Source organism: Schistocerca piceifrons, chromosome 4 (assembly GCF_021461385.2).
Source record: "Schistocerca piceifrons isolate TAMUIC-IGC-003096 chromosome 4, iqSchPice1.1, whole genome shotgun sequence".
NCBI classification, from domain to species: Eukaryota; Metazoa; Arthropoda; class Insecta; order Orthoptera; family Acrididae; genus Schistocerca; species Schistocerca piceifrons.
In genome coordinates this window covers 303432450-303457808 of record NC_060141.1, presented here as the reverse complement: position 1 = coordinate 303457808, position 25359 = coordinate 303432450, and the positions used below count along the sequence as shown (strand labels likewise).

General features: G+C 41.4%; 1 protein-coding gene across 1 annotated transcript in view; it reads left to right on the top strand.

The window, feature by feature from the left end:
* Positions 1 to 6504: 6504 nt before the first annotated feature.
* The window catches only part of LOC124795404, a 332223-nt gene continuing 313368 nt past the window's right edge, over positions 6505 to 25359 (top strand). Inside the window, exon 1 of the mRNA XM_047259426.1 lies at positions 6505 to 6582. The gene's annotated coding sequence lies outside the window, so the exon portion shown is untranslated. The remainder of the gene's footprint in view (positions 6583 to 25359) is intronic.

The following is a 25359-nucleotide window of genomic DNA, read 5'->3' as shown; positions in this document are numbered from 1 at the left end:
GGCTTCACCGCTCACTTCGCTACAAGTGATGCCGTGACGATGCTGGAATCTATCAATCAAGCCACTGCTGCACTCAAATTCCTCATCTTTTAATTTCCTGGCAAATTCTTCTGCTTTCTCCGTTAGGAGAGGTCCACTAATAGATATTCTGATGTTTCTCTCTTGCTTAAACCACTTCAGCACCGCTTCATCCACGTCACTCCATTCAGTTTTTCGTAACCGCTTTATTTTAGATTCATTGTTCGAACGCAGTAAGAGTTTTATCCTTGTCCTTCCGAACGTTTGGACTGTAGAACTGACGAAGACACGTCAACCTTTTTAGTTCCACGCTCGATTTCATGAATCACTTTCATTTTTTCTTCCACTGTTAAAACTTTTCTTTTACTGGCCATACTGTTCTAAAAAGTGGGCACTTCGTAACAGATTGTTATGGAAACCGACATCTTGTGCACTGTTGACAAGTTCTGTGATTGTCGCCACTACTGTAGTATGAAACCGCTAGGGAAGGTGAGGAGTCTATACTACATCTATTGTTGACGGAAGGGCAGAGAGAAGGATATGCCAGGCTGCCATATTAGAACATCTACATATACATGGATACTCTGTAAATCACATTTGAGTGCCTGGCAGAGGGTTCATCGCACCACCTTCACAATTCTCTATTATTCCAATCTCGAATAGCGCGCGGAAAGAGCGAACACCTATATCTTTCCGTAGGAGCTCTGATTTCACTCATTTTATCGTGATGATCGTTTCTCCCTATGTAGGTCGGTGTCAACAAAATATTTTCGCATTCGGAGGATTAAGTTGGTGAATGGAATTTCGTGAGAAGATTCCATCGCAACGAAAAGCTCCTTTCTTTTAATGATGTCCAGGCCAAATCCTGTATCATTTCAGACACTCTCTCCCATATTTCAAGATAATACAAAACGTGCTGCCCTTCTTTGAACTTTTTCGATTTACTCCGTCAGTCCTATCTGGTAAGGTTCCCACACCGAGCAGCAGTATTCTAAAAGAGGACTGACAAGCGTAGTGTAGGCAGTTTCCTTAGTAGATCTGTTAAATTTTCTAAGTGTCCTGCCAATAAAACGCAGTTTTCGGTTAGCCTTCCCCACAACATTTTCTGTGTGTTCCTTCCAATTTAAGTTGTTCGTAATTGGAATTCCTAGGTATTTAGATGAATTTACAGCCTTTTCATTTGACCGCTTTATCGTGTAACCGAAGTTTAACGGATTCCTTTCAGCACTCACGTGGATGCCCTCACAATTTTCGTTATTTAAGGTCAACTGCCAATTCTCGCACCATTCAGATATCTTTTCTAAATCGTTTTGCAATTTGTTTTGATCTCCTGGTGACTTTATTAATCGATAAACGACAGCGTCATCTGCAAACAGCCTAAGACGGCTTCTCAGATTGTCTCCCAAATCGTTTACAAAGGTAAGGAACAGCAAAGAGTCTATAACACTTCAGATTTCCTTCAACAGTACATTGATTCGTGGAAAATCTTTTCGCTAATTCGACCTGAAAATGACGCTATATGCGAGGTACATGCATATATAGTACGTTTGCCGTGTTAAGCAAGGATGGTAAGTATATTCCTTATGAGGAATATGGCCATACCACAGAAATCACGACGTTGTAGCCGAGTTGTCATTGTCACCGATGTCGTTAAACGAAAGTTCAACTGTAAGTGATGAAGCTTCCAAGAAGTGGCTCGAGTAATCCTAGAAGCTCAATAATGAAGACGCCCTATCAAGAATACAGGGGTAGTTTAAACGTTGGGAATCTATCACAAACAAGAATGAAGATTATATTCAAGGCCTGTAAAGGTATTTTTTAAAATAAATTAATTTCTTCACTTCGATCTTACAGTGTGCAGAACTTTCGAAATGACCCTCGTACGAGGAAAACAAGAGCGCCTTTTGAGACGTGATCTATTGTCTTTCCATGCAACTAATGACGATCTTGAGAATGAATTACGGCAGGAATGCAAGCGCTAATTAAAATTTTATGCTACATGTTTCTTGACGAAATAGCACACATAATTTCTTGGGTGCCTCTACTAAGAGATAAACAGTATGCCGGATCTGAGGTGCTGAGGTAAGGGAGGAATGGCGGAGGGAAAAACTTACTTTAGCTTCTTAGAAAGTAAAATAAAAGTCAGGGTTATTGATGAACAAGATTCGTTAGTCACCGAACGTACTAATGTTGCTTCTTTTTTCTTCTTTTCTTTAGCGTTTCTCCGTCCAATTGCGGATTCCGCTGTACTCAAGTGTTGGTCTTACTTTTTTATTTTATTTAACTTCACGTCATATGCTCTTCCTGCCATCAACGTCGTCTCTCAACCTAAGGGAGGGGAGTTGTGTGCGACAGCTGTCTATGAATCGTGTAAACTTTATTCTGTGTGTGATTGTATTTTAACTTTTCATGTACAGCCTTTTTTTTATAATGCCTTAGGAGTCAACTAGCTTTTTTTTTCTTTTGATCATCAGTCTTCTTACTTGTTCGATGCGGCCTGGCGCAATTTCCTCTCATGTGCTAACCCTTTCATCTTAGAGTCAATTATTTGCAGGGTGTTTTCCAATATCTGCTTTTCTCTACAGTTTTACCTTCTGCAGTTCCTTCTAGCATCATGAAAGCTATTCCGTGGTGTCTTAACAGATGTCTTAAGATCCTATCCCTTCTTCTTGTCAGTGTTTTCGATAAATTCCTTTCCTCTCCGATTCTGTGCAGAACCTCCTCATTCCTTACCTTACCAGTCCACTTAACTGTCAACATTCTTCTTAGAACCACATTTCAGGTGCTTCTACTGGTTATAATGTACTTAACTGCCAAAAGACAAATTATATGAGATTTAACAACATTATTTTTCTGTCAGGCAGATGATGCCTGCAGATACTGTCTACATTCAAATTTTACAAGTCTTTGCGATTGGATAGTAATATGACAAAGAAACCTTCGCGAAAACAACTTAACAGCGCTACCTGTAGGTCTTAGAACCGAAACCGAAATCTGTCTAGTATGGTGAGTTGAGGGGGAAGACCAACGGCGCAATAGTTTTGAGATTTCACGTCAAAATGCTCTGGGTTCACTTGGTACTAGGCAGTCTCTTCAAATTGATACTGAATAGATGCGTCGGGCTGTGTGACGCGGAAAGCGTACGTTTTCGCATAAAGTAATTTTGGGTATTAGGCCGCGTCACTGTGAAATACTGAAACAACTAAAATACCCTTTCGATTGTCTTTGCAGTGGTCCCCTGTACCCTTCGGGGCGAGTAAGAAAGAAGATAACAGAAATGATTTTATTCCAATTGACACTGGGCATGGTAGCCTATGAACTTATATCAGATGAGTTTTCGGTTTGTGAAGACTATTTCTTTTAAATTTTAGACTAAATGCAAACTTTCAATTTTTTTTTTGTTTCTATAGAAAAAGGAACAGCAGCTTTTATTCACTTGTAATATGACCATTAATGTGTTCGTATGTAGGCGAGTATAATATCCAAAACACTCTCCCTGTTGAAATATGTTCTAGGAAGCAGCGGATCCATTACACGGTATACTCGTATACTAATTGTGACGATCGAAAAGATTTGCTTTATTCGGCTGAGATCGGATAACGTTTGTGCATTACATTCAAAGTTAAAGTCGTATTGAATTTTTGCTGGGATTCTCACGGGGTCGGTTCAGCCGATAAAAGCTGGTTCTCCCTCTGTGCCAATGAAGGCGGTGTTGGTTAGGAGGCCAGTTGAAGGCCTGCAACCAACCTCTCTGGGTGCTAGGCACACTGGACCTACACCAGGAGTTATGGTCTACTGTGCAATTTTATATGACAACAGGAGCACTTTCGTGCCTATCCCACGCACACCCTCCCTGCAAATTTGTACGACAGTTTGTTGATTCGTCCTGTTGGACTGCCATTCATGACTAGCATTCCAGGGGCTGTTTTCTAAAAGGATAAAGCTCACCCACACATCGCTGTCGTAACCCAACATGCTCTACAGAGTGTCGACTTGTTGCCTTGGCATGCTCGATCACCAGATCCCTCTCCAATCTAGCGGATATGGGACATCATCAGATGACAACTCCAGCGTCATCCACAACCAGCAATAAACGTGCCTGTATTGACCGACCACGTGCAACTGGCATGGAACTACAGCCCACAAACTGACATCCGACACTTACACAATGCATGCACGATTTGCAATCTTGCATTCAACATCTGGCGCTTACTCAGGTTATTAATTTACCAGCATTTCACATTTGCAGTGCATCTCTCGCTTGCATCTACGTGTGATCCTGAAAAAAAATTGGAAATTTGTGGTAAGGTCTTATGGGACCAAACTGCTGAGGTTATCGATCCCTAAGCTTATGCACTACTTAATGCAACTTAAAGGAACTTAATATAGGGACAACACACCCCGAGGGAGGACTCGAACCTCCGACGGAGGGGAGCCGCCCGGTCTGTGACAAGACGCCCAAGATCGCGCGGCTACCCCGCGAGGCTGTCATTTTGCAAGATTAATCAGTTACACACGTTACCCATACAAACGTATACCAGAAATTTGTTTGCTCTACAGTTCTGCGATTCTTTTTTCAGTCAATGTAGTCTCCTCCAATTACGTCAGTGTAATTGGGCTGGCTCTGAGCACTATGGGACTTAACATCTGTGGTCATCAGTCCCCTAGAACTTAGAACTACTTAAACCTAACTAACCTAAGGACATCATACACATGTAAGCAGGAGATCCCGGGTTCGAGTACCGGTTGGGGCACACATTTTCAGCTGTCAACATCGAGGTATATCAGCAACACCTGTCGGCAGCTGACGGTTTCAGTTAGTCATCATTTATTCCAGGGAAAAGCTGCACGATCAACCACAGTAATCTGTTCTTTCGAGAACAGTTACTGTCTTCATATATACAAAGGAAGTAGGTTACAGTACACGTGTTCGCTGACTGCTTGAATATTGCTTACCAGTGTGGGATCCGTACCAGATAGGGTTGATAGAAGAGATAGAGAAGATCCAACGGAGAGCAGCGCGCTTCGTTACAGTATCATTTAGTAATCGCGAAAGCGTTACGGAGATGATAGATAAACTCCAGTGGAAGGCTCTGCAGGAGAGACTCTCAGTAGCTTGGTACGGGCTTTTGTTGAAGTTTCGAGAACACACCTTCACCGAGGAGTCAAGCAGTATATTGCTCCCTCCTACGTATATCTCGCGAAGAGACCATGAGAATAAAATCAGAGAGATTAGAGCCAACACAGAGGCGTACCGACAATCTTTCTTTCCACGAACAATACGAGACTGGAGTAGAAGGGAGAACCGATAGAGGTACTCAAAGTACCCTTCGCCACACACCGTCAGGTGGCTTGCGGGGTGTGGATGTAGATGTAGATGTAGATATGCGTTTTCATTTATCCCAAAAATTTCTCTGCTATCAATTTCAAATTTTAGACACCTTTCTCTACCTGGTATTATGTGAGCTCCACTGTTTGGAGTACTTCAAACTCTGGCCCTTTGATGCGTATGACTCGGCAGCTGATCAATAGGATTTTAATTGTCTTGTCTACTGGTGGATTGGAGGTGGGGGGTGGGGGTGAAGAGGCTCTTTCACTAATACTTTCCCTTCTCCTACTCTACAGATACTCTCTGATATTTAGTGCACCCATGGTCCATATAGGGGGTTCTTAAACCTATGGGAAAAATCTAAGAAGTGGCAGTCTGGGTTGTCCCACAACCGCCGAAAGCTATTGGGGCCTGCAGTCTCTCACTGCATGTCTAACGCAGGTTGGATTTCGTGTTACAGGATGACTTCACTGAGCGGATGCTGTGGTTGTCCAATTAGTAAACGCCGGGCCGACACCACTTCCGGGTGGTTTCGCATGGGCACTGGCCGCTGGGAGACAAAGCCTGGGATTTACTGGCCTTCTCCACTCAGCGCTTCAAATGAGCTATATCATGCCGTACTTCGAAGGACGCAAGGGTACAAATGATTCAAATGGCTCTGAGCACTATGGGACTTAACTTCTGAAGTCATCAGTCGCCTAGAACTTAGAACTACTTAAACCTAACTGAACTAAGGACATCACACACATCCATGCCCGAGGCAGGATTCGAACCTGCGACCGTAGCGGTCGCGCGGTTCCGGACTGAAGCGCCTAGAACCGCGCGGCCACACAGGCCGGCCACAAGGGTACAACTCGATCTTGTTATGACATCACCAGTTCGTGACACAACCGAACCTGGGACGATGAGTTGCGTGGATGACTGGCAGGATCTTTTTCTCACACCTTGCCGCTAAAGATAACAGCAAACATGCCCGAAAAGCAGTGCCTTCTAGCTTCGATAATAACGCCGCGCGTGTGGAACAGTGATCCCCGTGGCAGAAGGCGTAGGGCAGGCGAAGTACTAGCGAGTCATCACAACGACGCTGACGCAGCATCTTCAGCGGTGACGTCACCAACCTTCAACGAGATATGAGTTACGAGACGCGGTGACTGAGCATAAGGTATCCTCGGCTCCCCAGGCAGCGTGTCACGACAGCAGGAGACGCACGAGGAGGAGCGGCAGCAGTGTGCAAGGTAAGCACGCGACGGGCAGACACTCTGCGCCGCATATCTGCTGGCCGCCAGTTTAACTCTCTTCCTAGCTAACAAGTGGAACTTTGTCCCATTTATTCACGAGTATAGGAATACGCCGTTACAGCGGAATGGTGCCTTACGTGGGAATACCTGTGTCATATGAACACGTTTTATACTTGCAAGTGAACAGTTTCAATCCAGAAAGGGGTGTTACGTGGTTCCCTGCATGGATATTCTTTGACTGTATGAAATATATTTGTGAATGTAAAATCATCAGCTCTAACTGATGAGTGAGTATACAATCAATAAATATTTCACTTCGTATGTGCGTGCATGTGTGTGTGTGTGTGTGTGTGTGTGTGTGTGTGTGTGTGTGTTTGTGTGTGTGAGTGTGTGTGTGTGGTTAAGGAGTCACAACTAACCTGATCAAACGAGATAATTTTCTGCTCATATTTCGCAAGCCAGTATACAGAGTCCATTTTACCAACACTATCAATTCTCCTTCCTGTTCCAATCGAGTATTGAACGAGAGAAAAATGACGTTCTGTATGCCTCTGTATGTGCACTAATCTCTCATGATCCCTGTGCGAGATATACGATGCTGGTTGCCCGATGATACAGGTTCTCTTAATTCACCCCAAAAAGTAAACAAAAAAACTTCCAAACTAAAAGCTTTATTGTCCAGATTGCAGTTGATAGACATCCTGATTGCTAGTTTCAGCAAAGTTATAGTCGTCTTCAGATCATCTGATCCGTGAATTATAAAGCCCCTATATCTCGCACATTGCCTTCTGGCCATTCAATACATGAAGATAAACTCACAGAAAAAAACGCCCACATGCAATATTAAGTCCACTAAAATAAAAGAGCTAACTGTACAAGCAAGGCACAGAAGTTCAAATACATCAGATAAAAGGCATACACTGCTGTCAGATGTGTGCATGTTGATAACCGGCTCCGTACTCGAACTAAAATAAATTATAAAATTCACTGATCAGATGATCCGAAGGTGACTACAACTTTGTTGAAACTACTAATCAGGATATGTATCAACTGCGATTTGGACAATGAAACTTCTATTTTGGAAGATTTTTTACATTTATACAGAGGTAGCTCTCCCTCTAACAATATCAATTATATCACCCAACAAAATTTAACGTGAGATCTGCGTCGTCTGTCTTCCAAGGATTCACATTTAAGTTCCCCGAGCATTTCCATTACACTTTCGCATAGTCTACACCGTCCTATTAAGAAGCTATCAGCGCGTCTCAGAATTCTTTCGCTGTTTGTTCAAATGCCTACTCGATAACGGGCTGTGCAACGTGTCTACAAGTGACGGAGTGCCACTCGCAGCCACGTTTCATGATGTAAGGACGGTGGCCGTAAAAAGATCCTAATCGACAGGAACCGGAGAAGATTGTCATGCCTTGTATTCCTCCTACATATCGAACATATGACTACTCGACCCGCCACCGTGGCCGTGGCACGAGGCGAATGCTACTGTACTTTTCCAGTTAGCGTAACTGTTCAAACTTAGTAACGCGGACTTAGCACACTTACTGATTCGCTTTTCAAATGGCCGTACACAGGACAGAAGCATATCTGCGCGAATGGTAGCACAGGCGTTTCTGATGCGGTCGACCATATCTTCGTGCTTGTTGGCACTTGTTGGTACAAATTATCTTTTAAATATCCCCACAGAAACACATGCAGGACGTCAAATCCGGCGACCTAGCGGTCCAGTTAGTAGGGCCACTTCTGCTGATCCAACGACCAGTGTAAACACGGTCTAATATCTCTCACGCTTCAATTGCGTAATGCACTGCGCAAGCGTTATGCGGAAACAGCACACGTTGTCGAACATCCAGGGCAACCTGCTGCAGTAGTACCCGTGGTTCCTTTTCCAAAAACGTTCGATATTTGCTTCCATTCAAAGTACCATCCATAAAATACGGTCCAATGGGTTTGTTTCCCATGATATCACACCATACGTTACTGACCAAGGACGTTGATGGTCAACTTGCCGTAACCAGTGGGGATTGTACACACTTCAACCATGCATGTTGTGTCGGTTAACGCTACCATGGTTTGTGAATATAGACTCATCGTGAAATGCTACCTCGGCAAAGAACATGGCTGTCGTTTTATAAGTGGGCATCTTCTGTGTTGGCAGCGCTGTGTAGCGCTTTGCATTGGATCTCTGACTGCGCTTTCTTAGTAAGAGACTCTGTGGCTGGTTGGACTCGTTGTTGGAAGTTAATCGCCAGGAGAGTTGGGCAGTTGGAAATTAGTCACCAGCAGTGATGGGAGTACTGTTGGGCAGTTGGAGGTGAACGGCCGGCAGTGATGGATGTTAGAAGTTAGCATTGATGGAGGTTAGAGGTCTGAAGTGTTAGCGTAGGCTAACGATCTGGAAGTATCCGACTTGAAGATCGAAAATTATTCATGATTATACATCTTTGTACTGGATGTCAATGACGATTTATATTCGTGTTTGAACTGGATGACACATTATTAAGGTAAAAAATACATTATTTGGTTTGCAACAAAATCTTTCCTTTGCTAACCACATGCCTATTAGTATTTAGTGGCTTTAGTGGTTAGAATCTTTTATTTAGCTGGCAGTATTCACGCTCGCTTTATTGCAGTAGCTCGTGTAATGAAGATTTTTGTGAGGTAAGTGCTTAATGAAATGTGTAGGCTATTGTTAAGATTTCTTTTTAGTTAGGGCCATTCTTTTGAATTAATTATTTGAAGTCAAGTTATCCTTCTTCTGAGCAGTCGGATTGCGCTGCGCTAGAATATCGTGGGTCAGTGTTGACATGATAAGAATAAGTAAAGAGAAAGTAGGTTTACTTGCATTCAGTTTCGCTCAGTAGTGTAACTAAAATTTTTAATAAAGATGTTTCAGTTTGTATTTGTTGATGTGTCCATTCACAAAACTCTGCCCGGTTATGGAAATCAGCACCATGAAGTTCTCATGCAGTGACAAGTGGTATGGGTGACACTTATGACGCTGCAGTATTGTGACAATACTACCTACGTACACTCTTTGACATAAAACTTGACCGGCGGCCGGCCGCTTCAGAGGCTAAGTCCGCGCCGATCGCGACATGGGACAAAAAAACTGGCCAACTCGCTAATTTTCTAAGTCCGGTTATCTGCACAATCTGGCAACACTGTAGACTGCGGCACTTCCTGGAGGAAAACTTGTCCCATGATAGAGAAACTCTAGGCTGGTTACGCCTGTGGTCTAGCGGTAGCGTGCGTTGTTTCTGTTCATAATGTCAGTGGATCGAGAGCAGCCGGCATAAAATATTTTTATAGCCTCTTCTGTCTGAATGCTGAAGACGTGAATGTAATGGTAGCGCAGATTCAATCTATTTCGTAAAACTCTTTATTATTAAATGTTGCTCCACAGAAAATTTCTACAATTTCCATTCACGCTCAAAAGCAACGGAGACAGACGCCCTGATTAGTAGGCGGGTATTATATTACATTAATCGGCAAGAGCTGAGTATGGCCCGAAATTAATTTTATAGACTGGGACGAAATTAAACCACCTCACTACATTCGATGAATTTATAAATGCTTCATACCTCGTTTCTTTTCCTTTCAAACTCAATTATTTGTGCAACTTTTGGTCAATGTTTGGATGTTTTCGTCAAGCCAGAGTTAGCGTCTGTGGTGTAAAGTGTATTACAGTTCTTGTTTCATTCCTTATGGTAAGTCTATGCGATAAACTGTGTGAACACCTTGCAATGCATGCTCTGTAGCAGTGCAGGAACACTGCACATTTGGAGTTCCATGTATGGGTTCATGAAGTATTTATTGTTGATCGGAAGTGATAGTTAAGGTCATCAGATTTAAACCAGAAAAATTTGTCGTTTTGAAGGTTTCAGAGAACGGAAAGGAATTGCTAACGCCGGTGTTAGAAAACGTCTACAGTTAAATGCTATTGCAAAAATTTAGAAGAAGGGAACTACATTAATGAACATGTGCACTTCATAAACAACCTTCTGACATGTTAGACCTATATGACGAACAAAGCTCAAATTTATATCGTTGACAGTCGGTCCTTACAATGAAGCACCTTGGAATTTGCAAAGCAGAAATCCATGATATTAACTTAATTTACTAAGTCGAAATCGGACGAAGATTGATGTTTAAAGGCATTCTTCAGATTTCGCATAAGAAATTTTTACTAACAGTTTGCAACTCCATTAATTAAAATGGAAAATAAAAGGTTGCAGTCAGCGGCTTCTACCGTGATTCGAACTGCTATGTCTTATAGTACCAGCACTGCAACGCACAAGGGAACCTCTGAGCTAACGACACACTGGCGGCCAGAGGCGGAATATAGTCACTGCGATGTTGCCTGAGCCTCAAAACGCAACCTTAAACACACGAACAGAGGAGGTGGAGATTACTGTTTTAACGTCCCGTCGACAACGATGTCATTAGAGACGGAGCACAAGCTCGGATTAGGGAAGGATGGGGAAGGAAATCGGCCGTGCCCTTCCTAAGGAACCATCCCGGCATTTGCCTGAAGCGATTTAGGGAAATCATTGAAAACCTAAATCAGGATGGCCGGGCGCGGGATTGCACCGTCGTCCTCCCGAATGCACACACAAACAGGTGTTACTTATGTGAAGAACGCCGTTCTTGGAGTCCAGAAATTAAATATACTTTCTAATTGTGTCATCTTGCAGTGGATTATATCGTACGAGTCTTCGATGTGGAAAACGAATGTCAAGTGAATTTAGCGAGGTAACGCCGACCTACACCCGGAAGTAAATGCACTATCAGAGTGTTGACAAATACTTGCTACGACGCTGCCATTTCTAGGCTCTCTGACGAGGCAGCTCTTCAGCGAAATGCTTGCCGTGATTCTCCGATACGGTTCTTCAGAGTGGGGACGCGCGCGCACGTTTGGTTTTTATGCGGCGTTCTCCCCTGATGGTTTCTGACGTCGCCTTGTGGGCTATGTATACATATGAGACATTCAATTATCATTAATCCAGAATGATACAAGTTTCAGCTTCCGGCGTGGAAGAAGGCTGTTGACGCCGACATTATATCATTTCAACGTAGGGAAAGCAAAACGGATCATTCAATGTTTCTCATTCAACATAAAGCATGTGAGATAATTTTCCGTAACGTTCATAATCATCTAAAAATACAAACGAAGTAAAAATACACCGGAAGCTTATTCGAACTGAATATAACGCTTTGCACCTCGATGTCGAATTTGTCCACTTGCAATCTTTTGCAGCATACACATAGAATGTCATGATAACCACGAATGAAGAAATATGTTGGTAAGGATGGAAGCAAGAAGAGACGCAGTCAACAAATATTCTATTCCTCATGGCATTCATTTCATTTGACACGTAAGAAGAGGTAAAGCGGGAATTTACTTTCGTTAACACGAAAGATATGCCGCACATATTGATAACGAGGAAGTCTGCGTCTTCATACGTTTCCTCCTTGAAATCTGTATGCTCTATTATATACCAAGTAGCCCGATCATTGTTTCAGTAATGTTACCCTCTTGTTTGACCCCGTAACGATGAACAGATTCCAAATGCATGTCTCCCTTCCTGGGTTGTTTTTTGTGTTTTATTGCTTGGAATTCCTGAAGCAGACCACTGTGCCTTACCCCCTCGTGGGTTAGGTCTCAAAACTAAACCGCTTTGTATCCAATGGCATAATTTATTCAGACAGCATCAGCATAGGATTATCAAACAAAGCCTTCCATTTACAGTTGCAGCACTCTAACCAGCACTGACCAAAGTGTAATCCACGGTCATGGTCCTAAATTACCAGCTGTCTGCTACTGTGGCAAAGTCCGTACTACATTGTCGATTCCGCAGCACCATTTTATCTGGTAACACTGTGTAGTTGCACAGTTGTGCTACCAGGTCTGTCCTCACACTGTCAACTTTATGTATCTCACTTCTCCTGTAGCGTAGATCACGAGGAGCCGAAGTAAATGAGTGTATTCTGCATGACGTAACATTCAGTATTCCCTTCTTTCATAGCCACTCTTCATGTGCATCGATACCAAATAGGAATGCGAAAACTCTTGCGAGTGAGAGAATGACAATAACAATCGTAACAAGAACAAGCAAATAATGAATGATGTTTATTCCAACGCAGAACGAGAATGGCTTTAAATATAAGAATCTGTATCTATATCTATATCCATATCTATTGATCTTTGAGTTGGCACATTGCAAATATATTCTTAGCATTTAGTTACTGAATTTAGTTCTGGATGTTTGCAGAGAAAAGGAAAAGTCGGTACTTCTCACTAGTGTAATATAATGTGAACCAGCAACTACCCTTTCCTTAGAACACGACTCAAGCAGGTCCTCAAGTAGGTAGCAGGGCACTGCTGCATTCTGTTCCCTGACATTGCTCTGATGACGGTTAATGCAGATAGTTCCGATTATGAAATACAAAACGTATTGCAGGTTAGTTCCTAGGATAGTAACATTAAATTTTCGTTGTAGCCGGCACATGAACGTGACGACTATCCATATTACTCATCAATATAAAAAGACAATATTATGGGAATTTAGCAGGATTACTCAAAATGAATTCTGAAATTGGGTGACTGACTGCACAGATGCTAAACGTCGTCAAGAGTATACGATGTCCTAATCGCATTAGGAATATGAAGAACGTCTTCGACAGCTCGCAACTTTCACATTGCTATCTCCACCCTACTCCAGACAGCCCTCGGTGGAGTTGCACTACGTTACCGATGTTATGGAAGGCCTTCAAACCGACAACAGACCACATATTGAAAAATACAAGCTAATTCTCTTGCAGCGTAAGCTTATTGTAACTAATCTAAAAATTATTGGAGAGGAACATTGTCCTATTCAAAAAAAGTAAAATGTTACACACTGTTGACGTCAAACGGACATTATCTATGTCCTGTCTTGTGTCCTACTCATCTATAATATCAAGTGTACTATGAAAATGATTATATATAATGGATGATAGGGTAATGCATTGATACCAGATGGTCGGGACCGGCCGGTGTGGCCGTGCGGTTCTAGGCGCTTCAGTCTGGAACCGCGTGACCGCTACGGTCGCAGATTCGAATCCTGCCTGGGGCATGGATGTGAGTGATGTCCTTAGGTTAGTTAGGTTTAAGTAGTTCTAAGTTCTAGGGGACTGATGACCTTAGAAGTTAAGTCCCATAGTGCTCAGAGCCATTTGAACCATTTGAACTATTTAACACAAAATGACATTAAAAATTAAAGTTATTCACGAGCAGCTAGTTGAGAATATGTATGAACATTAAATGACACGACGAACTGAAATAATATGACGAAGAGTTCAGCGCTCACTGGGAATAGAGCCCCACACATATCGTTGTTGACTACACACAAAGAGACGTCAGCTACCGAATTTTTCTCCACCAGCTGCTCAGAATAGCATCTTGAACTTACAGTCATCTCGCAAATAGTTCTGTGTCTCACTGGGAGTTAAAAACGTCAGATATCGTTAGTGTTGACAACGAATGAAAATACATTAAAAATCAAAATTATTATCCACCAGCAGATAGGTGTTCTCATGATAGAGCTTGATAATACATAATTAAATCTTTAGTGCCGGGCCAGGATTCGATCCCATTCACGCGTAATATGTGAAGGTGTTGAGGAATCTGCAGTTTTGAACAAACAGCAAATTGTAGCCGAGCTGTATTGCCACGAAGGGATCAAATTCCGCGTTAAGGGCGGTCTGAGTTGCATTCCCAGTTTAGAACCAATTTTATCGACATACAGAAGCTCAAATAAAAGATGGAATAAGTGTCCTGTGACCATACATAGCGTTTGTGTCGTCACTTGAAATAAATAACTAGTATAAGAAAGGTTACTGGTGATAGAGTTTCTACATGTCGCCACTCCAGACTTTATTGTGGTTCAACCTACCGTCTACTTGGTAAAGAAGGAATATCATCTTTAATGTGAATTTTCAGACCACGCAGCCATTATATCTCCTTCACTTGGTGTAGCCAGGAGAGAATGGAATCTGTCTCTCCCTATCTAAAATCATTGACGGAAGTGGGAATCGAACCCAGACCATAGGTATAACAACCTACCATCCGTCCAACAGACCACGAAATCCTCTTCTCTGCGAGTCATTTTTCTATCGTAACGCAGTTGCGCCACACTGGATGAGAATTCTGACACACAGGCTCCCTGTAGTAATTTGCAGCATGTTCAGTAAATTCATTTGCTTGGTTGACCGAATCACCATGAACTAGCTGCCTCGGCTACCCAGTGCATACATTCGACTATTTTGTAATCACAGAAATAAAATCACGTAACTGCCACCTACACACAACTGTCAACAGTGTAGGATGCAGAAGTTTAAATAGGAAGTGTTCCTTTCCACTAGAGCTATTCTATTGCGCTATCTGTTACTAGAAAACGTCGTTCAGTCCAAAAGAAAAGCTGTAACTGTTTGTCTCTCAGAAGTCAAGACCTGGCCATATGCATAATCTCACAGTGCTGTGGAATCCAAAAGTTCTGGAGGAATAGTTGCCGAGCTCTGGAGCTGCTGTAGCTACGTGTCAGTTTGTTGCATAGATAAGATGTCGCGAGTTCGAATACATTCAGTGCTACATTTTTTAAAACGCAATTCTGCTCTCTGCTGAAGGTATCAATCTAATGGAATTTTGAACATAATTCCCTTCACTTCTCAACCCAAAGTAGTCGCATGTGGACAAAGGGCTAACTACTGTGACATTTTGTTCTATTCAGGTTTAATAGACCGCAGGCAGCAGATGCATCTCGAAGATGTGCAGGGAGAGCGCATCGTGCCATAATATGTCAGAAAAGTATTTTCTACATTAGCCGTCGTGTGGTAGTGATATTTTATTCTTCTTCAAACTTTGTTTGACAGCTTTAACTCAGAACAAGTTTTCTACATGCATGTAATCAATAAACTGCATGTGCATTGTCAGACTGTCATAGGTAACATCTGAGAATTCGCATATATCGTTGATGATTAATTTCTCTCTCATGTTTACTATTGTTTTAACAACACTAAAGGAAACCTTACGAGAATTGTGCACTGTATTATAAGAAATGAAATAAAACTAACCATGATAACCTTACGACGAAAGTATCTGTACACAAGCATGCCTCTATCGACACGAATTAGTAAAATACTACTCACTTAGATTTTGATTGGGTCTGTGTTTAATTGGTATGCTGTGTCATACTCAAGAGGTATGCAAATGTGGCATTTCAGAAATATAGTTACGTATTCCTAGAAACCCAAAATTCGCTTGTCAGCAGCGGAAAGAGGCCTTACCTGTTGTGCAGCATTGTAAGTTTTTCAACATTGCACTATGAGCTGAAAGCATTTTCTTGCGATTTCCTTATTGATGTTTGATCTGACTGCTTGTAGCTCTTTCACAGAGGGGATAAAAACGTTACAGTCAGTGAGACTGGAACTGCGAACCGTAACAGACGCTTCTTCACAGGTCAGCACGTTACCACAGAGCTGGCGAGGAGGTATGGGTCTTAGCTTCCTATTACGAAGGCAATAGTAACTAGAACTCGTAAACCGCTATTTGAAGGTCGAGATTAGTTGCGGTTTCCACTTGCAACGACTTTCCTGGGCTGAAAACCGTAAATTTTCAATCTTTTGTTACCCTTCAAGCGATAATAACTCAGATTATTCAATGGAAATGACAGGTAAAATCAAGTGAACTTTGAGGCTTAATTCCGTGCACACCAGGAAGTAACTCGTCGATCACAGAGTTGCCAAACATACGTTGCCTTGTTGCCAAATCTCAGTTACAGTACCAGCAGGAAGAAGACGAACCGATGTGATCCTACAGCGGTCTGGGAAGTGACCATAGCTGGTGTCTCCAAGTCACGGCTGCTACGGCCTGGAATACGTAATGCGTCTGATTCGCTTTCTGTAACTAGGTTTAGGGACTGGAGCGTAGTTACTAATAATACTCAGAACTGACTGCAAACTGAGCATCATAAATCAGTAACTTTCATTGTTGTTTTTATATTTCTTTTGTAAGTGTACTCAAAACTAAGAAAGTCATTCACAGGCGTTTTCGTGCCTCGCCGATAGTCGAGCACAACATACAAATAAAAAAAAAAAAAGAATGTGTGTGTGTGAGAGAGAGAGAGAGATAAATAAAAAGCAATGAGAGAGAGTGTAAAAAATTGTTGTAAAGAAATTGAATCATGGTATTTAAAGAAATCTTTCATTAAAATGACACGTTCCACATCATTACGAAATGTCGTATTCATGATCTATGGAACAAGAGTTAATCTAATGTAATCTAATCTAATCTAATCACATCATATTGATGATTAGCCATGAAGAGTCATGACTTACCGAAATTTTGGCCAATATCAGTAACCAAATCTAAGTTTGAAAATAAAAGACGACAATTTTTGTAATAAACCGTGACTCCTATCAAGACCCTTTCGTCCCTGTAATCTAACCACGAAAGATGTCTGATATACCTCCATTCTGAAGTAACAAAGTGTGCATGCATTTAAAGATGAAGTGCATGATGTGAGGTTCTGTGACGGAGATACGAACCCAACACGTAATCCGATTGTTAACTAAGAAAAATCAAATGTTACGTATCGGTTTTTCTTACGAGCCGCTAGGTGTCTGAATCTAAAATAAGGATACAAACTTTTGTGCCTAAGCGACAATCGAACTGCACACCTACCGTGCATCCACGAATATAGCTTAAGTATCAGTTGCTTACTCATGAACAGTAAGATGTGTGCGTGTTTGACCAGAAATAACGACACCTGTTGCGATTGTTGGAAACACATGAACAGACATTGAAATTGCGCGTTAATTTTCACTAGCAGGTGGGTGTGCACTTGATAAAGCTAGAAATGAAATTATGAATATTTTTGTACTGGATCAGGTTTCAGACCCACATACTTACCTTTGGAGGAGACCTAGAGAAGATTGCAGTCTTGGGAAAAGGAACGAAATGACTGAACTATACTGTTCCGAGAGATTCAGATCCTCGAAAGAGGAGATACGAATTCGAATCACAGTCCAGCACCAAATTTTTAAACGTCTCTAGTTCAATCAAGTACAAGTAAAATAAGAGCCCTGTCCCTTTAAATGGCTTTCGGTTCATCAAATAAAATAAAATTTTCTAATGTAAGTAAGCTTACTGGCGACTGTATTTCTGTTTACCATGACTTCCGCTGTGTCATTTCCCAACGTAAACCGGCTCTGCCCAGTTGGTAATGAAGGAACGTGATGTTTAATGCGGATTCTGGATTATAACGTCTTTCTCTTGAGGTTACCAGAGGTAAAATAAATCTGTTTGTGCCTCTTAAAAGTAAATGCCTGAACCCACGCATTGCACCTGTGATAGCTCGTTCCACCATACCATTGTGGCCACATTACCCAGCCCCAAGAGTGTGCTGTAACGGATGATGTGCTTAGCTTACAAAATTAGTCACGGTGGAAAAAATGCGAGTCTATTAAATGGTCAAGTAGAAGCAAGCTTCTGACGCAGAGATTACGCTATTCTCATGTCAGCAGGATGTAAAGACTCTTCTAGGCATCATAGGCTGGATGTGAAGCCATTTTGATTTTTCACAAATTCAGCAAATTTCTTAGTTCGAGAAAATCCACTGTGAAGTGTGAAGTTGCCGGACAATTCGATTATTACTGTTATTATTACTATCATTTTATTCGTACCGCTGCTGGAACACGACCGTAGTCTTCAGGTAAAACGCGAGACCAGCTAATATGACGTCTGGCGACCGAAAGCACATATCGACAAAATATTTATCGCCCCTTTCCTCTCGGTGCTGAAGCTATGAGTGTAATTCAAGCGAATCTACAATATCATATTAGCTGGTCTCGCGTTTTACCTCAAGACTACGGTCGTAGTCAAGAGTAATGCACTAAGACTGGAGTCAAGACTTCCTCTGGGAAGTGCCGCAGTCTACATGTTGCTAGATCGAGCATATTGCCAGACATAGAATTCTGAGAGGAGCACGACTGTATTGTCCACCTTACGTGAACGACTCGGCGGTCAATTTTTTGGTCTGAGACTGTATCTACAACACATATTGCACGCTGAAGACCCAGAAGAATTAAAAAAACAAAAGTAGTTTATGAGAGCAACGTTAACCATAGCGTTCGAAGTATTCATAGTATTGTATACGTGTGTGTAGACGCCTTCCAATGACCACTCAAGAAAGACAAGGATACACAGTCTAGCTCCAATATTATAAATACGCCTCAGTTTGTGGATGAACTCAGACTTAGGTTGATAATAATTGTGAAAATTTAGCAGCACTGTACCCATTGGTGTTAAACTCGTTTTCAACCAATGATTCCCACAGCTACAGGGATACTACTTGTGATACCTCTTAGACAAAATACTTAAGCAGTGTTATCAGACGAAAAGATCAACCTGAAACAAACTGTGGGAAGTTTGTTTTACAACCTTCGTACCTGGATATTCAGCTTTTTCCTATTAGAGATATCTGTGAACGTTGCTGCTTAAGACGATTTAAGCAGAAACTAAATTCCCTAAGCTTCGACAATGTTTAAAGAAATCGTCTTATTGGCACTAAATCGTGGTTTGTGAATTGTTTACCGGCCGTACTCTGCCCGGTTGGAAGGCAAAAGCTTATTGACAAATTTCACACAGAAATTACTGTTACAGTGTACTTATGGAGCCAAATGAGTGAATTGCGTATTTTCCGGTGAGAAAGAGCACTGTCAAACAGTCTTCGCTACATTAGGTTATTTAAACTGGTGTCACTCTGAGCTAGAATTTATGGTCAGCGACTAAGTGTAAGGTCAACGTGTCGGATGCGAGTTTTGCGACTGTGAAATATACATTATAGAAGCGAATATTAAATTTGAACTAATATTGCGAAAATTTTGTACTTAGACAGCTTAGAATGAAAATACTTCTGTTTATTTCAAAGGGAAACAATAGATTTTCTAAAACACTGTCTGTCATACACAACTTGAAACAGGTCATGTCGACCAAATCATGTGGAAGAACTAACAGCAACGTATATCGGAAGGCAGTAAGATCTCTTGCCTTTTGGTTTGTCAGTACTCGATAGCCATTTCTAGGCGAAAGTAAATGAAGAAAGGCAGTGCGGTTTTGTTACCAAGTAACGTCTTCGTCAATTACTTTAGTTTTAAAGTAATCTACGAGTAATTGCTGGTGTTTGATATTAACATGAAAAGGATTCCGTAGACAGGAAAAGAGCCTGTTCTTGGGAAACTACATCTATAGTGACCAAAAGGCATTAAATGATGTTCAAGCACGTGTGTTACAGCAGCGGTATGAATAGAATAATATTAATAATAACAGTAATAATCGAATTATCCGACAACTTCACACTTCACAGTGGATTTTCTCGAACTAAGAAATTTGCTGAATTTGTGAAAAATCAAAATGGCTTCACATCCAGCCTATGATGCCTAGAAGAGTCTTTACATCCTGCTGACATGAGAATAGCGTAATCTCTGCGTCAGAAGCTTGCTTCTACTTGACCATTTAATAGACTCGCATTTTTTCCACCGTGACTAAATTTGTAAGCTAAGCACATCATCCGTTACAGCACACTCTTGGGGCTGAGTAATGTGGCCACAATGGTATGGTGGAACGAGCTATCACAGGTGCAATGCGTGGGTTCAGGCATTTACTTTTAAGAGGCACAAACAGATTTATTTTACCTCTGGTAACCTCAAGAGAAAGACGTTATAATCCAGAATCCGCATTAAACATCACGTTCCTTCATTACCAACTGGGCAGAGCCGGTTTACGTTGGGAAATGACACAGCGGAAGTCATGGTAAACAGAAATACAGTCGTCAGTAAGCTTACTTACATTAGAAAATTTTATTTTATTTGATGAACCGAAAGCCATTTAAAGGGACAGGGCTCTTATTTTACTTGTACTTGATTGAACTAGAGACGTTTAAAAATTTGGTGCTGGACTGTGATTCGAATTCGTATCTCCTCTTTCGAGGATCTGAATCTCTCGGAACAGTATAGTTCAGTCATTTCGTTCCTTTTCCCAAGACTGCAATCTTCTCTAGGTCTCCTCCAAAGGTAAGTATGTGGGTCTGAAACCTGATCCAGTACAAAAATATTCATAATTTCATTTCTAGCTTTATCAAGTGCACACCCACCTGCTAGTGAAAATTAACGCGCAATTTCAATGTCTGTTCATGTGTTTCCAACAATCGCAACAGGTGTCGTTATTTCTGGTCAAACACGCACACATCTTACTGTTCATGAGTAAGCAACTGATACTTAAGCTATATTCGTGGATGCACGGTAGGTGTGCAGTTCGATTGTCGCTTAGGCACAAAAGTTTGTATCCTTATTTTAGATTCAGACACCTAGCGGCTCGTAAGAAAAACCGATACGTAACATTTGATTTTTCTTAGTTAACAATCGGATTACGTGTTGGGTTCGTATCTCCGTCACAGAACCTCACATCATGCACTTCATCTTTAAATGCATGCACACTTTGTTACTTCAGAATGGAGGTATATCAGACATCTTTCGTGGTTAGATTACAGGGACGAAAGGGTCTTGATAGGAGTCACGGTTTATTACAAAAATTGTCGTCTTTTATTTTCAAACTTAGATTTGGTTACTGATATTGGCCAAAATTTCGGTAAGTCATGACTCTTCATGGCTAATCATCAATATGATGTGATTAGATTAGATTAGATTACATTAGATTAACTCTTGTTCCATAGATCATGAATACGACATTTCGTAATGATGTGGAACGTGTCATTTTAATGAAAGATTTCTTTAAATACCATGATTCAATTTCTTTACAACAATTTTTTACACTCTCTCTCATTGCTTTTTATTTATCTCTCTCTCTCTCTCACACACACACAAAAACACACACACACACACATTCTTTTTTTTTTTTATTTGTATGTTGTGCTCGACTATCGGCGAGGCACGAAAACGCCTGTGAATGACTTTCTTAGTTTTGAGTACACTTACAAAAGAAATATAAAAACAACAATGAAAGTTACTGATTTATGATGCTCAGTTTGCAGTCAGTTCTGAGTATTATTAGTAACTACGCTCCAGTCCCTAAACCTAGTTACAGAAAGCGAATCAGACGTATTACGTATTCCAGGCCGTAGCAGCCGTGACTTGGAGACACCAGCTATGGTCACTTCCCAGACCGCTGTAGGATCACATCGGTTCGTCTTCTTCCTGCTGGTACTGTAACTGAGATTTGGCAACAAGGCAACGTATGTTTGGCAACTCTGTGATCGACGAGTTACTTCCTGGTGTGCACGGAATTAAGCCTCAAAGTTCACTTGATTTTACCTGTCATTTCCATTGAATAATCTGAGTTATTATCGCTTGAAGGGTAACAAAAGATTGAAAATTTACGGTTTTCAGCCCAGGAAAGTCGTTGCAAGTGGAAACCGCAACTAATCTCGACCTTCAAATAGCGGTTTACGAGTTCTAGTTACTATTGCCCTCGTAATAGGAAGCTAAGACCCATACCTCCTCGCCAGCTCTGTGGTAACGTGCTGACCTGTGAAGAAGCGTCTGTTACGGTTCGCAGTTCCAGTCTCACTGACTGTAACGTTTTTATCCCCTCTGTGAAAGAGCTACAAGCAGTCAGATCAAACATCAATAAGGAAATCGCAAGAAAATGCTTTCAGCTCATAGTGCAATGTTGAAAAACTTACAATGCTGCACAACAGGTAAGGCCTCTTTCCGCTGCTGACAAGCGAATTTTGGGTTTCTAGGAATACGTAACTATATTTCTGAAATGCCACATTTGCATACCTCTTGAGTATGACACAGCATACCAATTAAACACAGACCCAATCAAAATCTAAGTGAGTAGTATTTTACTAATTCGTGTCGATAGAGGCATGCTTGTGTACAGATACTTTCGTCGTAAGGTTATCATGGTTAGTTTTATTTCATTTCTTATAATACAGTGCACAATTCTCGTAAGGTTTCCTTTAGTGTTGTTAAAACAATAGTAAACATGAGAGAGAAATTAATCATCAACGATATATGCGAATTCTCAGATGTTACCTATGACAGTCTGACAATGCACATGCAGTTTATTGATTACATGCATGTAGAAAACTTGTTCTGAGATAAAGCTGTCAAACAAAGTTTGAAGAAGAATAAAATATCACTACCACACGACGGCTAATGTAGAAAATACTTTTCTGACATATTATGGCACGATGCGCTCTCCCTGCACATCTTCGAGATGCATCTGCTGCCTGCGGTCTATTAAACCTGAATAGAACAAAATGTCACAGTAGTTAGCCCTTTGTCCACATGCGACTACTTTGGGTTGAGAAGTGAAGGGAATTATGTTCAAAAGTCCATTAGATTGATACCTTCAGCAGAGAGCAGAATTGCGTTTTAAAAAATGTAGCACTGAATGTATTCGAACTCGCGACATCTTATCCATGCTACAAGCTGACACGTAGCTACAGCAGCTCCAGAGCTCGGCAACTATTCCTCCAGAACTTTTGGATTCCACAGCACTGTGAGATTATGCATATGGCCAGGTCTTGACTTCTGAGAGACAAACAGTTACAGCTTTTCTTTTGGACTGAACGACGTTTTCTAGTAACAGATAGCGCAATAGAATAGCTCTAGTGGAAAGGAACACTTCCTATTTAAACTTCTGCATCCTACACTGTTGGCAGTTGTGTGTAGGTGGCAGTTACGTGATTTTATTTCTGTGATTACAAAATAGTCGAATGTATGCACTGGGTAGCCGAGGCAGCTAGTTCATGGTGATTCGGTCAACCAAGTAAATGAATTTACTGAACATGCTGCAAATTACTACAGGGAGCCTGAGTGTCAGAATTCTCATCCAGTGTGGCGCAACTGCGTTACGATAGAAAAATGACTCGCAGAGAAGAGGATTTCGTGGTCTGTTGGACGGATGGTAGGTTGTTATACCTATGGTCTGGGTTCGATTCCCACTTCCGTCAATGATTTTAGATAGGGAGAGACAGATTCCATTCTCTCCTGGCTACACCAAGTGAAGGAGATATAATGGCTGCGTGGTCTGAAAATTCACATTAAAGATGATATTCCTTCTTTACCAAGTAGACGGTAGGTTGAACCACAATAAAGTCTGGAGTGGCGACATGTAGAAACTCTATCACCAGTAACCTTTCTTATACTAGTTATTTATTTCAAGTGACGACACAAACGCTATGTATGGTCACAGGACACTTATTCCATCTTTTATTTGAGCTTCTGTATGTCGATAAAATTGGTTCTAAACTGGGAATGCAACTCAGACCGCCCTTAACGCGGAATTTGATCCCTTCGTGGCAATACAGCTCGGCTACAATTTGCTGTTTGTTCAAAACTGCAGATTCCTCAACACCTTCACATATTACGCGTGAATGGGATCGAATCCTGGCCCGGCACTAAAGATTTAATTATGTATTATCAAGCTCTATCATGAGAACACCTATCTGCTGGTGGATAATAATTTTGATTTTTAATGTATTTTCATTCGTTGTCAACACTAACGATATCTGACGTTTTTAACTCCCAGTGAGACACAGAACTATTTGCGAGATGACTGTAAGTTCAAGATGCTATTCTGAGCAGCTGGTGGAGAAAAATTCGGTAGCTGACGTCTCTTTGTGTGTAGTCAACAACGATATGTGTGGGGCTCTATTCCCAGTGAGCGCTGAACTCTTCGTCATATTATTTCAGTTCGTCGTGTCATTTAATGTTCATACATATTCTCAACTAGCTGCTCGTGAATAACTTTAATTTTTAATGTCATTTTGTGTTAAATAGTTCAAATGGTTCAAATGGCTCTGAGCACTATGGGACTTAACTTCTAAGGTCATCAGTCCCCTAGAACTTAGAACTACTTAAACCTAACTAACCTAAGGACATCACTCACATCCATGCCCCAGGCAGGATTCGAATCTGCGACCGTAGCGGTCACGCGGTTCCAGACTGAAGCGCCTAGAACCGCACGGCCACACCGGCCGGTCCCGACCATCTGGTATCAATGCATTACCCTATCATCCATTATATATAATCATTTTCATAGTACACTTGATATTATAGATGAGTAGGACACAAGACAGGACATAGATAATGTCCGTTTGACGTCAACAGTGTGTAACATTTTACTTTTTTTGAATAGGACAATGTTCCTCTCCAATAATTTTTAGATTAGTTACAATAAGCTTACGCTGCAAGAGAATTAGCTTGTATTTTTCAATATGTGGTCTGTTGTCGGTTTGAAGGCCTTCCATAACATCGGTAACGTAGTGCAACTCCACCGAGGGCTGTCTGGAGTAGGGTGGAGATAGCAATGTGAAAGTTGCGAGCTGTCGAAGACGTTCTTCATATTCCTAATGCGATTAGGACATCGTATACTCTTGACGACGTTTAGCATCTGTGCAGTCAGTCACCCAATTTCAGAATTCATTTTGAGTAATCCTGCTAAATTCCCATAATATTGTCTTTTTATATTGATGAGTAATATGGATAGTCGTCACGTTCATGTGCCGGCTACAACGAAAATTTAATGTTACTATCCTAGGAACTAACCTGCAATACGTTTTGTATTTCATAATCGGAACTATCTGCATTAACCGTCATCAGAGCAATGTCAGGGAACAGAATGCAGCAGTGCCCTGCTACCTACTTGAGGACCTGCTTGAGTCGTGTTCTAAGGAAAGGGTAGTTGCTGGT